General features: G+C 38.6%; 1 protein-coding gene across 15 annotated transcripts in view; it reads left to right on the forward strand.

Moving 5' to 3' along the window:
- Window positions 1-13,595, forward strand: part of TBC1D5 (TBC1 domain family member 5) — a 611,040-nt gene that overhangs the window by 38,482 nt on the left and 558,963 nt on the right. For 13 of the 15 annotated variants that reach the window (XM_043966947.1, XM_043966952.1, XM_043966957.1 and 10 more), the window contains exon 2: window positions 6,949-7,014. The gene's annotated coding sequence lies outside the window, so the exon portion shown is untranslated. The remainder of the gene's footprint in view (window positions 1-6,948; window positions 7,015-13,595) is intronic. The other 2 variants (XM_043966948.1, XM_043966953.1) reach the window with 1 other exon arrangement.

Raw genomic sequence — 13,595 nt, forward strand, 5'->3', positions numbered from 1 at the left:
TGATACCACTATCCTCAAATATCTATTCCATGTTCTACTCCCAAAGGAAGCCCCATTAAAAGACTGTTAAAACATTCCTTCTGTTAAAATACATTTTATCCCTTTGCTTTCTTCTAAGGGAGACCACCATTCTTCTAACTCTCGTCTTGGGTTCTTCTTCACAACTGTACATAACCTATTCTATAGCTTTCCATGCTTGTCAAGAGACTAAAGAAATACTTATCCTAGTTGGGTGAGTAGTCATTTTTTCCCCTAGGATTTTGGCTCTGAGAGGATATGTGTCTGTATGTATAAACACATATGCACATATGTACATATACACACAGCTTGAAAGGATGGTTCAGTAAAACGAGGATTATTTTTAAATATGAGGAAAACCTCAGCATGTTTGTAGGCAGCAAGATCAGGAGAGATTGACATGTAGAGAAAGTACTGATTGTGGGTGCGATCCTCCTGAGGAATTTGGATCAAAGGCAGGAGAGTTTGGGCCTTTGTGAAAAGGGCCATCTCAATTAAAATTAGAGCAAAGGAAGAGAATGTGGGGCATGATGTCAAGGGATTTAGAGAAAGAGAGTAAGGGAGAAAAAGGGATTCTGGGGGAATGTTTTCTTATTGATATTTGATGTTTCTCAGCTAAGAGGGAGCAAGGAGGGTCTTGTGAGGGAGGGAGACTTTGAGTGGAGAAAATAGTGTGGGGACCCTCCAAAAGGCAGGTGGGGTGTCATGAAAAGGCTTTGGAGACACAGGACATGTTATTGCTGGAGCTGCCAGTAGGTACAATCTTGGGCAAAACCTTCTCATCTATCAGTTACGAAACAGATAAGGACATATAAGGACATTTGTAAAATCCAGCGTAACCAATAAACATTGCTTAAAATGGATGATAATGATACTTATATGACAGTTCTATCTAATGGCGGTGTTTTGAGGATCAGATAAGATAAAGTAGATAAAGCTTTTTATAAACTTAGTAGATTCAAATTCTCATGTGTAAACCAGAAATATTAATATTTTCACTATCTATAATAGGGACTGGACCCATAATTGCATTGTATTGTCTGTCGAGAAGTGAATTCTTCTGGGGTTACTCCTGCCAATGAAGGTCATTGCCTTTTCGGCAGCTTAGATTCTTACAGTTACTTGGGACCCTGAGAAGTTAAGTGACTTGCCCAGAGTCACACAGCCATTATGTTTTAGAGGAAGAAACTTGAATCCAGGTTTTTCTGCCTCCAAGACTGGCTGCAAGCTATGTTTTTGTGGTCAAAAGAATTAATCCTGAGGTAACAGTTTTGTCTCCATAAAAATAAAGCCTGGAAACTATAGACATTTAGAATTAAGCATAAATGTGAGGCATCTAAGAAGCATATAGATCCAGGTGGTAGGATGCATAATACAAACATCCAAAGAAACTGAAGAATGTAGTTGGAAGAAGGATTTATAGAAACCTAAAGGAGGGATGTTCTGGCCTAGGGATGAGATAAGCAAAGCAATCACTGTGTCAAAGGTAAATTATTAGGAGTGATAGATGTAACATCTGGTCAGGATTGATATTTGTAAAGCTGACATTTGTGATGTCTCAATGCTGGTAAGCTGAGTGAGTATAACTGCATAGAGAATTATTTGTTTGTTTGCTTTTAGCACCAATTAGAGAGGGACATGTGGAATTGTGAATTTTTTTGTTGTTGTTCATTGCCGAAGATGCAACTTTGTGGCAAGACTGTTTTTGCTCAGGATTAGGTGTAATTTCCAAGTAAAACAAATAAGCCTCAAGTCTAAATTTACCACTGTTTTCTTTAACTGCCTGTGGCAGGCTTTTAACCTGGATGGCTGTTCCCATTATAATGTAAAAGCCCAGAGAAGAAATAGAAAGAAAGATCCCTTCCCTCAAGGAACTTACAGACTAGTTATCCTCTTATTCTTTCTTTATATGGACATCAATGGGAATCAAGAAAAATTCATAAAAGAAGATAAATAACAGCAGAAAAAGGCAGCTTTTTATTTAATTGGTGAAAGATGCTTTCCTAAATATCTACTCGCACTTCCTCTCACCCCATTGTCAATCCTCAGTTTTTCTCAGGGTAGTGCAGAGCTAGCAAATGACATTGTGTACTTCCTCTTAATACTTCTCTGAGTCAGTGCTTAGCCACTGGTCTCCAAAGGATGGAATTTGGGTCAGTTACCTTGATTGACCTAATCTAGGAAAGACCAGCTTCAGAAAGTATGGATGAGTCACAACACCTACAAAAGGAGGAAGAAACTAACAGTGGACATAGACACTTTTTAGATGGTAATTTTTTAGAAAGGATGCAGAGTGGTTAAATCTGGTTAGCTAGACCTATGGTGTTGATTTCCTTCTTGTCTAACCTTATAGCATATGTTTTCTGTACATGGTGTCTTCTAGACTAGTGTTGTCAAACTCAAATAGAAATGGATCCCTGCTGGCAGTGTATTGATCTAGAAAACCTCAAATTAACATTATCTATACTATATTGTTAGGACTCATTTAGATGTCTTGATGGCCACCTTTTCTTCTACTTTAGTAGCTTGTCTGTTGATTTATTTACTTGTGTTCTAGGTTTTTAAATGGATTTTCTTCCACCTGAGATCTTTAGTAGTTTCATCTTCTCTTACATTTCCCTTTTGCTGTGCCCAGGGGACTGTACCTGAAAGCTGTCTAAGCCTTCTTCCATGTTTGAAAATGTACTTTTCCACTGCTCTCAGCCCCTTCCCAGCGACTTCTTTCTCAGAGATAGAATTGGCCCTAGCTGGGCACCTGTCCTCTTTTCTTCAGGCCCGCAGTAGCCCCACAGATATGCCAGTTCTCTGCCCCAGTTCCTTCTGTCTTTTAGTTCTCTAGCTGAGCACTGAAACTCTCTGCTGACCTCCATTCTCACATCCCCATGCCTTTCAGACATACTGAACTCCATGTCCAATAGACATATTAAACTCAACATGTCTGAAACAGAACTTTTTGTCTTTTCTCCTAACCCCGTCCCCCCATTACGGGCAATACCATCTTCCCAGGCCCCTCAGGTTCATTATTTGTGAGTCATCTTTGACTTCTCACTCTCACCTCTCACATCCAAGCTTTTGCCAAAGTATATTGATTTCACTTTTGCCACATCTTTTGAATATGCCCCCTTTTTTCCTCTGACATTGCCTCTATCCTGTTGCAGGTCCTTGTCACCTCAGACCTGGACAATAGCGTCTAGGTGTTCTGCCTGCTTCAATTCTCTCACCACTTCAGTCCATCCTCTTTTCAGCCACTGAAGTGATTTTCTTAAAGTAAAGATCTGATCGTATGACCTAGCTACTCAAGCATTAGGGTCATCTAGGTGAGTACAGTAGATAGAGTAGCTAGCCTGGAGTCAGGAAGACCTGAGTTCAAATTTGACCTCACACTTGCTTTGTGATCCTGGAAAAGTCACTTCACCCTGTTAGTCTTAGTTCCTTATCTGTAAAATGAGCTGGAGAAATCACTCCAGGATCTTGCCAGGAAAACCCCAAATGGGGTCATGAAGGGTCTTGACCGGACTGAAACTACTGAACAACAACCCAAGGATTTCCAGTGGCTTTAGCCTCCAGAAGCAAATACAGAATGCTCTATCATTCAAAGCCCTTTGTAACCCAGCCCCTCCTGCCTTTCCAGTTGCCTTACACTTTGATTCTTGCCATGTAGTCTTCCATCCAGTGACACTGGACTACTGGCCGTTCCACTGATAAAGCACTCCATTTCTATGTTCTGGACATTCTCTCTGGCTTTCATTCTTCCTGAGCTTCCTCTAAGTCCTAAATAACCTCTTTTACTGGAAGCCTTCCCCATCCCCTCTTCTTCATTCCAGTGCCTTCCCTGTGTTAATCATTTCCTATTTATTTTGTATGGGGTTTGTTTGGTATAAATCTGTTTACATGTTGTCTCCCTTATTAGGTTTGTAAGCTCCTTGAGGACAGGGACTGTTTTTTGCCTCTTTTGTATTGCCAGTGTTTATTAGCAAAGTGTCTGAAACCTGGTAGGCCCTGACCAATTGATCGATTGCCCTGGGCAGCTTAGTTTCCTTTTATTCTTCCTTCTTGCACTAGGAAATGGTCTGAATTAAGATTGGCTGCTTACAGAATGATGGCGTGAGGGCAGGGGCAGCGTATACTGGCCGATACTGCCCCAGTAACAGCAAGGAAATCAGTGAGTGGTTTAGGTTGGGTTGTGCTGCCCTGCTGTAGCTTGAGGCCTGGTTGGGGAGGAGGTTCTGCGTGAGCTTTTTCCAATTAGGGGTTAGCCTTTTCTGCTATTCAGTCATCAGGTTGTTTCCTTGTTAGGTTACTTCTTGTCTTGGCTTAAGGAAATGGCCCCAAAGAGCATAATTCTGATTTTGGGAAGTTTTAAGAGTTCATTAGTACTTGGGAAAACATTTGATCTTCCATTTGGTTGTTGTGTGACCTGGAAGGCCAGTTAACCTTTACAGCCAAAGAAATTAACTTCTTATTCATGGATTTAATGGAACACTTTAAAAGAAAGTTGTCCATTTAACTTGGTGATGAAAATATATACATGTATATAGGTACATGTAGATGAGATAAGACAACCTACTGTTTATATCCAAGTCTAATCTGATTATACCTATTTGTAATCTGATGTAAAGAGCCAGAATGTTAATAAGAACTTTGTAACTGGATTTTCAGAGCAACAGAATTATTTTAAAATAAAACAGATTCCCAAACTCAAAAACACTGAGTTAGTACAACCTGAAGTTTTTAGCAATTTTGGGGAGGGGATTGAGATTGAGAACAGCCTTTTGTATTTACTGTTGCTGCAGTACTGTTTATTAGCTCAGTAAAGAAAGAATAAATTCACTTGGTCACTTAAATGTGAAATTAACTTTTAACTTTTTTTTTCCTGGGCTGCTTCTGGTGTTGTTAAGATTAATGTGGGATGGAATTAAGGTGATCAAATTGATTGTGAGGTGTCCCAAAGAGTTACAAGACTCAGCGACTCAGTTTCCCTAGTTTTATTGCAATACTGTGAGTGACCACAGGGAGGGCACCATGGAGGTGTCTTTCGAATAGGGAAAGGAAAGATAGGTATTTATAGTATGGATAAATCGATTATCAGTCTCATTATAATAATCTCCACCTTAGAGAGGTACATGGGGGTTCATATCCTAATTTGGACTTCCTGGGGTCCTAACCCAACCCCTGAGGCAGGTACCTTTTTCCGTGGAGGTGTCTTTTGGGGGTTTACATGTCATGAGGAGAACTGGGGACAAATTTGGCCTTTTCTGTACATGTTACTTCAACTTGCCAAAGTCAGAGTGTCCCTGTGTTTCTCATTCTCAGGCCTAGTTTCTGGGTATTAACGCTTATCAATTAGGATTTCTGTAGCATGTCTCTAAGTTTTTGTTGCAGTTAGGGTTTCTGTGACCTGACTCTTTTTGTTCTTGTTATGAGTGGTGATTAATGGGGATAATTAATAGGAGCTAGACCTCCAGGTACCAAGAACATAGGCCCTGACTTTGTTGAGGGCCCAAGTCTTAAGTTATCCATTAATCCCTTTCAGAACTCAGATCTAAATTAGAGCTTGGGTCTTAGGTTTGTCTGTTAACCCCTTCCTTAGCTCCTACCTCAAGATCACAACTAAGCTAGCCAGTCTCTGTTTGGATTACTGTTTTCTTGTGATTATCACAGGGATGGTTTTTTAGACATTAGAGTAATTGTGATGTTGATGCTAATGATATGATTTAAAACAATATAGGAGGGGCAGCTAGGTGGCGCAGTGGATAGAGCACCGGCCCTGGAGTCAGGAGTACCTGAGTTCAAATCCGACCTCAGACACTTAACACTTACTAGTTGTGTGACCCTGGGCAAGTCAACCCCAATTGCCTCACTAAAAACAAAACAAAACAAAACAAACAAAAAAAACAATATAGGAAAATGAAAGTCTTTATTCTTTCCTTTATGTGTATCCTCTTAAAGTCCGACTCTCCCTGGTTTTTGCATGGAGGTGACAGTGGCTTCTTGTAGGCTATGCTTATAGAGGGCAAGCTCTGTCATGTCACTTGACAAGAAACATTTATAGAGTGCCTCCTGGACATTGAGCAGGGCACTGAAGATAAAAGGCAGCAGTGAAATCTGCAAAGACCATGGGTAGAAGAGGGTAGTGGACTAGATGTCTGTTTTCTGAGTGTGAATCAGCCTAGTTAAATTCAAACATGGTCATTGTAGGATGTTCACAACATGATAAATTTTTCAGCAACTCCAACTCAGAAGACCTTTAGCTAAATCCTGAAGGGATTTCCTTCTGTATTGTTGGGAGGAATGGTCATACCAACAAATTCACAGATCCTTAATGTATTGAAACAGACATTTCATGTACATTAAATGTGTAAATAAACTCCATTTAGTGTTCTGACTTGGCTTTCAGAAAGCAGTATTCCTATGGATTTCAAGAAAAAATATAATGGACACTATTAGAATATATTAAATGCAGAATTAAGGCTGCATTATGGAGTCGTTGGTTTTTTGACCCCTCTTGGTGTTATTATTGAATTTGAAGTATAGAGTTCTAATTAAATTCTGAGTGTATTCAGATTGTAGAAATTAAGTGATCTCACTGTATTCTTTCAAGGACTTTGGGCTTCTAAAACCAAGGATAACATTAGATGTCAGCCAAACATTTTGTCCTTCTCAGTTTTTGTCTTTGCATCTGAAATACTGCCAGTTGCACAGATTGTGTGTCAGTTTAAATACAAGAAGCAGGCCTCAATCTGCTTGAACTCGTTCCACCAAAGACTTCTAAAACTTTAGGTAGTTTGCAAGTAGTAATGGTTGTTTCACATTAAGTTGCTTTGTAGAATTATAAAACAGATTTTCTTGTGCTTTCAAAAAAAATGTCATCCACTAATGAATGAGATGCCATCTGTAATAATTAAGGTTATTCTGTTTGTTCTTTCCCAGCAGCAAAACTTCTAAAGATTTGGAGAAGATAGAAAACAACCCAAAAGGCTAAAGCACTATTGTACTGTAAGTACCACTCTGGGTAGAAAAAGTGAATTAAAAATCTTGTAGAGAGGATGTCCATTTATTTTGGAGGAAGATTTGTTAATAGAGATAGCTATGTGCGATACAGAGAAGGATATATTTTAAGTCATACTTAATAATTTACAAGAAATACTCATGCATTCTTGAAAAATTTGAAAATATGTTCTTAGTCCAATAAGGACTAACCAATACCAATAGCAGTGAAAAATATTCTTGTATCTAACAAGGATTGATTTAGTTTATATACATTTGCTTATTTAAAACTATCAGAATTTAGAAAATCATTGTAGTTTTGCAGGTTGTCATTTGTTTTGGTGACTTATTGTTTAGGTTATTTTGCAGAATTATTTATTTGCTGATTTATTTATGTATTTCATTATTTATTTATTTGATTATTTAGTAAATTATTTATCTGATGAATTATTAATACATCTTCATGACATGCTTTAAATTATTTATAACTTAATTTTGAGTTTATTGCTTTTAGACGCTGCATTGTTACTGACTAGTTTTGATTTTTTTCTTTCTGGTTCTTAAAAATTAAAGTATTAGCTCTAAGGCAAAAGTATATTCATTGCAATGCCCATAGATTTTTTTTTTTATTGAGTGATTTACAGTGGTGATAAAATTTTAGTTATATTTAGTTTAGTTAGGGATATATACCTGTTCAGGTTTTACCAGTGGTCCAGTATATGCAAATCATTGTGCAGTTATATAAAAATGACACATCCACCATTTGGGAAGGAAGTTTAAACATACAAGGCCTTTTTTTGTCCTAGTTATGTCCACACTGTGGAGTAGTGAGGGGATAGTTGGGCCTTTGGTATGTAAATCTTGTGTGGCTTAGGGATTATTAAAAAAAAAAGACCCAAACTCCATTATGCATATATTTTTTGGGGGGGGTTGGGGAGGGAAGGCCTCATGTTTAAATAGATTCAACTATTTAAAAACATATCTGACATAGGATGCTTAAGTAGTCATAATGACTTCTATTTAAATCACTTCATACACTCCCTTGGTATGTAGAGTTCATATTCTTTTCTCTTAATGGAGTAAATGGCAAGGAAAATTATAAAAACCTAAGTTAACAATGTGTGTCTCTAAGTTGTAGTCATTCCGACTTAACTATTTGCATCTTTTTGCAGAGTTACTCCTTTTGGCAGTAAGTTCATTTCCTCTTTCATCCAACTTCACTCCCCAAAGTGGTATAGTGAGGCGTTTACCCAGAAAGTGCTACAAATTTCGTTTGTGTAGGAGAATGTCATGATCCCAACACTATCTTTATTCTATTTGCTCGAGGTGAATTACTGTGTACTTTAAAGTTTTAACATGGCAGAGTGAAGCCGTATTGTGCAGCCCAAGTTGGGATGCAATTGAAATACAGTGAAAATGGTCTCTGTAGACAGGTTTCACTATAGAACTGTAAATTATGCATGTGTATATCCAAATTCCTTATTTTGAAATATTGAATGTATGAATATTTAATTGGCATCTTGCTTTAGTATCTTCACATGCTTGCCTTAAAGAAAGCATTTTCATTTGATTTATATACATGGATTTTAAAGTGTGTGTACTGTATATATAGATCAATGACTTTCATGTCTATTCTATGTATTGGAGAGGAACATCTTCAGACAGTGTTCTGCTATGGATTTTTTATTTTTTAATTTGCCTTATTTTGACAAAGATGGCTGTTTTGGAAGACTGTAAGACTTCTAAGGTGCCTTCTCTACTCCTGATGGACTGGGTCAGACTTGTGGAGAGAAGTGTCAGACCCAATCAATCAAGAGACATCCTAATGAGCCTCTCTTGTGGGCCCAAGAAATACTTTGGAGGAAGGGATCTGTGTTTGAAATCCTCACTTTGTAGAATCAAAATAATTTTCAGGGTATGTGTATTAGAGAAAGTCAGTGTGATACAGGCCAGCCCTAGAATTAGGAAGACTTATTAGATTTACATCCTATATATGTTCCGATATATACTAGCTGTGTGACAATGGGAAAGTCACTTAATTGGCCTCTCAGTGAGATAATATGTAGAGAGGGTTAAGTTTTTGACTAATTTCCTTGCCCAGAAATCCCATAATGTAATCAAAAGGTATTAACAAGGTATGAAACCAACTGCAAAAAGGAACCCACATAAGGTGGAGCTGTGATTATTATTACTAATAATGTTCATGATGATGACAGCCAGCGTTTATATAGTACTTTAAGGTTTTCAACCCTCTGTACATACTCATTATTTGATCTTCACAACAACCTTGTTAGATAGGTGGTATTATTATCGCTGTTTTACTGATGAGGAAACTGTGGCTGAGCCAAGTTCAGGAACTTGTCCAGAGTGCTGAGCATTTCTCAGATTCAGTCAAGAAGAAAACAACTCCACTGGCTGAGCAAATCAAAGGAAGCCATGTCCTTGGGGACTTGAAGTATCTAAGTATTGGTCAAAGTTTGGTAATTCAAGGGAGCTGGAGCATTGTCAGCATGAAGTGTCTTTGGAGAAGATCTGTGAAAGGGAGGAGGAAATTTCTGATTCCCCCCACCCTCCTTTACCTCCCCTCTCTCAATCATTGACCATGTTGCATTGGAGTGGTTGGACAGGGAGTAGAGAGATGCTAGACCATGGCTTCTTTTTTGTTTGTTTTTGCAGGGCAATGAGGGTTAAGTGACTTGCCCAGGGTCACACAGCTAGTAGTGTCAAGTGTCTGAGGCTGGATTTGAACTCAGGTCCTCCTGAATCCAAGGCCAGTGATTTATCCACTGCACCACCTAGCTGCCCCCAGACTAGGGCTTCTTAAACTTTTTCCATTCACGACCTCTTTTTGCCCAAGAAATTTTTACGCAACCCTGGGTACATAGGTTTATTAAAAAGGTCTACAAAATCTCTTACTCTTGCCAGATTTTTCAGTTATGTGACCCTATATAACTGTGGGTCACGATCCACAGTTTAAGAAACTTTTTTCTGGATGGGGGCAGCAAGCCAGGTGGCACAGGAGAAAAGAGTTCTGATGCTGGAGTTAGGAAGACCTGAGTTCAGTTTGGCCTTAGACACTTATTAGCTGTGTGACTCTTTGTAAGCCATGTAAACCTTTGTCTCAGTTTCCTTAACTGTAAGGTAGGGATAACAACAGCACCCACCCCACAGAGTTGTTGAGGATTAGATGAGATAATGTATTTGTAAAAGTGCCTAGCCCAGAGCAGGCACAATCGAAATGCCTAAGGGAATAAGGGAATCTCTTCCCTTTTTTCCGCCTTCTCTAGATAGACACTAATACTGAGAGGTAGGGAGAAGAAAGAAATAGCTACACTGGTAGATGGGAAATGAGTTGTTTGTGGAGAGGAGCCGACCCATAGGGTTACCTCTAGAACCTGAAGCAGTGACCACCCTCTGGTGACTCAAGCCTTGAGTGAGTGTACATAGTTGAGTTGGGGGAGGGGGATAGGGTACGGTATTAATCTTGAGTGACTGTTTCATATATAAAGTGCTTTGCAAACGTAAGCTATGTAAATATTAGCTATTAGCTACTATTATTATGAGGCCCTTGGACTGTAGAGAAGGTGTCCGTATTTTAGTTCCTAGGCACTTGCTACATTGATGAAATCATATGTCCAGTCAAATCCAAAAAAGAGACCACAAACATTTTAATAAGCTATAGGTACAATATAGTTGTTTAACATAAAGGTCTCAGTAGATAATTGTATCATTGAACCCTATCTGAAGCAAATTAATACATTCACACAGGTCAGTGTAACAGCTGACACTAGGTACCAGAGCAAAATCATAATTATTTATTTGAATTTTATTTGAAGTTTTTCATGAAGGGACTGTAGTTGGCTACATATTTTCTGTCTCACCATTAGTAGCATAAATAGCATCCTTGTAATTGACTGAATGCCTGTTAGCTGTTAAGGCTAAGTTAATAAAAGTTGAGGATTGGCTATAATTTTTTTTCAAAAGTTAAATTAGGGGGGGCAGCTAGATGGTGAAGTGGTTAAAGCGCTGGCCCTGGATTCAGGAATACCTGAGTTCAAATCCAGCCTCAGACACTTAACACTTACTAGCTGTGTGACCCTGGGCAAGTCACTTAACCCCCATTGCCCCGCCAAAAAAAAAAAAAAAAGTTAAATTAGTTATCTTCAGAAATCTTTCTACTGCTAAATTGTGAAAACATAAAAACTGTATATAAAAATGATCTGGGTGATGTGAAATGTTTTCAAAAAACATTAAAGATTTATAGTGGTGTGTGTGTGTGTATATATATATATATATATATATATATATATATATATATATATATAATAGGAATCTGCATTTTTTATCATATATAGATTCATAAATTAAGAATTGTAATGTATCTTAGAGATCACCTTGTCCATTCCCTTACCCCGATTTTACAGATGAGGAAACTGGGGCCTGGAGAACCTAAGAGACTGCCAGAGCTTACTCTGGTGGAGCCAAGGCAAGTGATAAAGCTGGAATTTGAATCTAGGACCTCTGGCTGCAAATCCAGCACTTTTCCCAGTGTACTATGCTGCACTATAATTCTTTCTATTTTAAAATTATCTGGCAAAATTCTGTCACTCGATCATGACTGTTTGCTTGATCTAAGTACAAAGACAATTATAATACTACTCATAGGAGACACTTTCTCTTCAAGTACTAAGGTTTTTACGACAGAATCACACTGTATTAAATCATTAAATTTAAGCTTTTGCCATAGAAAACTCAATGGGGTTTCTTTTGGTGGACACCAATCAATTTTGATTAGCCCTTTATTTCTTTCTGGTCAAGTGTTGAGTTAATTTAGAAGATGATCTAGAACATTACTCAGACTATTAAACTGTGAAATATGTTTTTTCTGCCTAGCTTAGAGTCTTCATACAGTTGTATGTATTGGTTCTCAGTTTACTGACAGTGCATTCATAGATTGAGAGACTTACGTGTAGTTTAAAATCCTAAATGTGGGTCCTAATCTGTTCCCTCAGTTTGGGGAAAACTGACTAAAATCACTGATAAAACGAGTTTAGGTTTTTAAGGGTTTATTGAAAGATAGAAAGAGAAAGATTGAGCACAGAATTCCTACAGCCTGGCAATCCTGTCTTTCCTCAATTCCTCTATCTCGTCCTCTGCCCCCACCACGATGAAGTCAGGAACCCAAAGAGGGAGAACTCTTCCCCCAGCGTCCGCTTCCTCCTTCATGTGCCCCTCCCAGAAATGGGAGGCTCCTTAAGTCGATTGGCCGGTAGCCTTGATAGACACTCCCCATGAGCAATCATCACTTCCTGACACCAAGGAAAAGCCGCATGGCCTTGCTCTCAGAGGCCTTCTCCTCATGGTGGAGCTTTCCTATAGTAAGTCTCCAGCAGGTGGCGTCATTCCAATCATTACACTTAATATGGTCTGATTACAGCTTATTGACTATCGGATAAAACAGAAAGGAAACTGGAGCCAACATTACTCTTGAGGGATTCTCCTCTGCGCATCTCCTGGTCCTCTATGCTTTTCTCTCCTAGATTTTCTGATGTGGCCAGGGAAAACTTCACCCCACTGTAGCCAGTCATGAAAAAGGAACAGAAAGGGTATTATATTGATGTTTTGGGCTCCAGGGCAGAAAGGAAGATCAGTTCCATAGCTCATCAACTCCGGTGGGATTCATAATCGCTATCAGTCTCAGAAACTCCAGAAGTCTTTTTTTTTGTGATGGCACTGACTTCCTCTATGTCACTGCTGCTACTCTTGGCTTGGAAGCCCTCCTTATGCACTGTGACTTCTGAATGATCGGTGTTTGTGGTGTAGTGCCCCATCATGGGATTTCTTAGCCCCATCAGGTGCTACGTTCTTTCTCCCTGATGTCCAAATTACTGGGGCCATGGAAAGAAGAGAAGAAGGGAAGCCAGATAGGGTTCCTTTATCTTATCCTTTACTTCTGTCATGTTGTAAATGAGAAATCACCAAGGCCCCAAATTAAAGAAAGACTGAGACCTTTCTACTGGGCTGCCATCATCAGAAGCCACTGACAGGTTTTCTCTTTATGAATGATTTCTGTAGAGACCTAAAGAGCCAAAAGACTGTGGTTATAAAAGAAACATCCAATGCAGCAAATTTTTCTGACATTCTTTCTCCACATTGTTCCAGAGACAAAGGATGTCTCTTTTCTTCCATTATTGGTTTGTCAGATATTCAGAATTCAGCTTCTTTTTAGTGATATTCTCATTGACATCTTTGTGGTCATTGTAATATTCTTCTGATTCTGTTTATTTCACTGTACTGAATCAGTTCATATAAATTTCCTGTGTTTTCCCGAATTAATAATTATTGTTGTTGTTTAGTTGTTTTAGTAATGTCTAACCCTTTGTGATCCCATATGGGGTTTTCTTGGCAAAAATACTGGGGTGGTTTGCCATTTCTTTCTCTAGTTCATTTTTTTTTTTATGAGATATTTTATTTTTTCCGTTACATGTAAAGATAGTTCTCAACTTTTGTTTGTACATGCTTTACAATTTCAGATTTTTCTCCCTCCCTCCCCTCCCTCCCCCCTCCCCTAGACAGCAGGTAATCTGATA

The sequence above is a fragment of the Dromiciops gliroides genome, chromosome 5, assembly GCF_019393635.1.
Source record: "Dromiciops gliroides isolate mDroGli1 chromosome 5, mDroGli1.pri, whole genome shotgun sequence".
Taxonomy (NCBI): domain Eukaryota; kingdom Metazoa; phylum Chordata; class Mammalia; order Microbiotheria; family Microbiotheriidae; genus Dromiciops; species Dromiciops gliroides.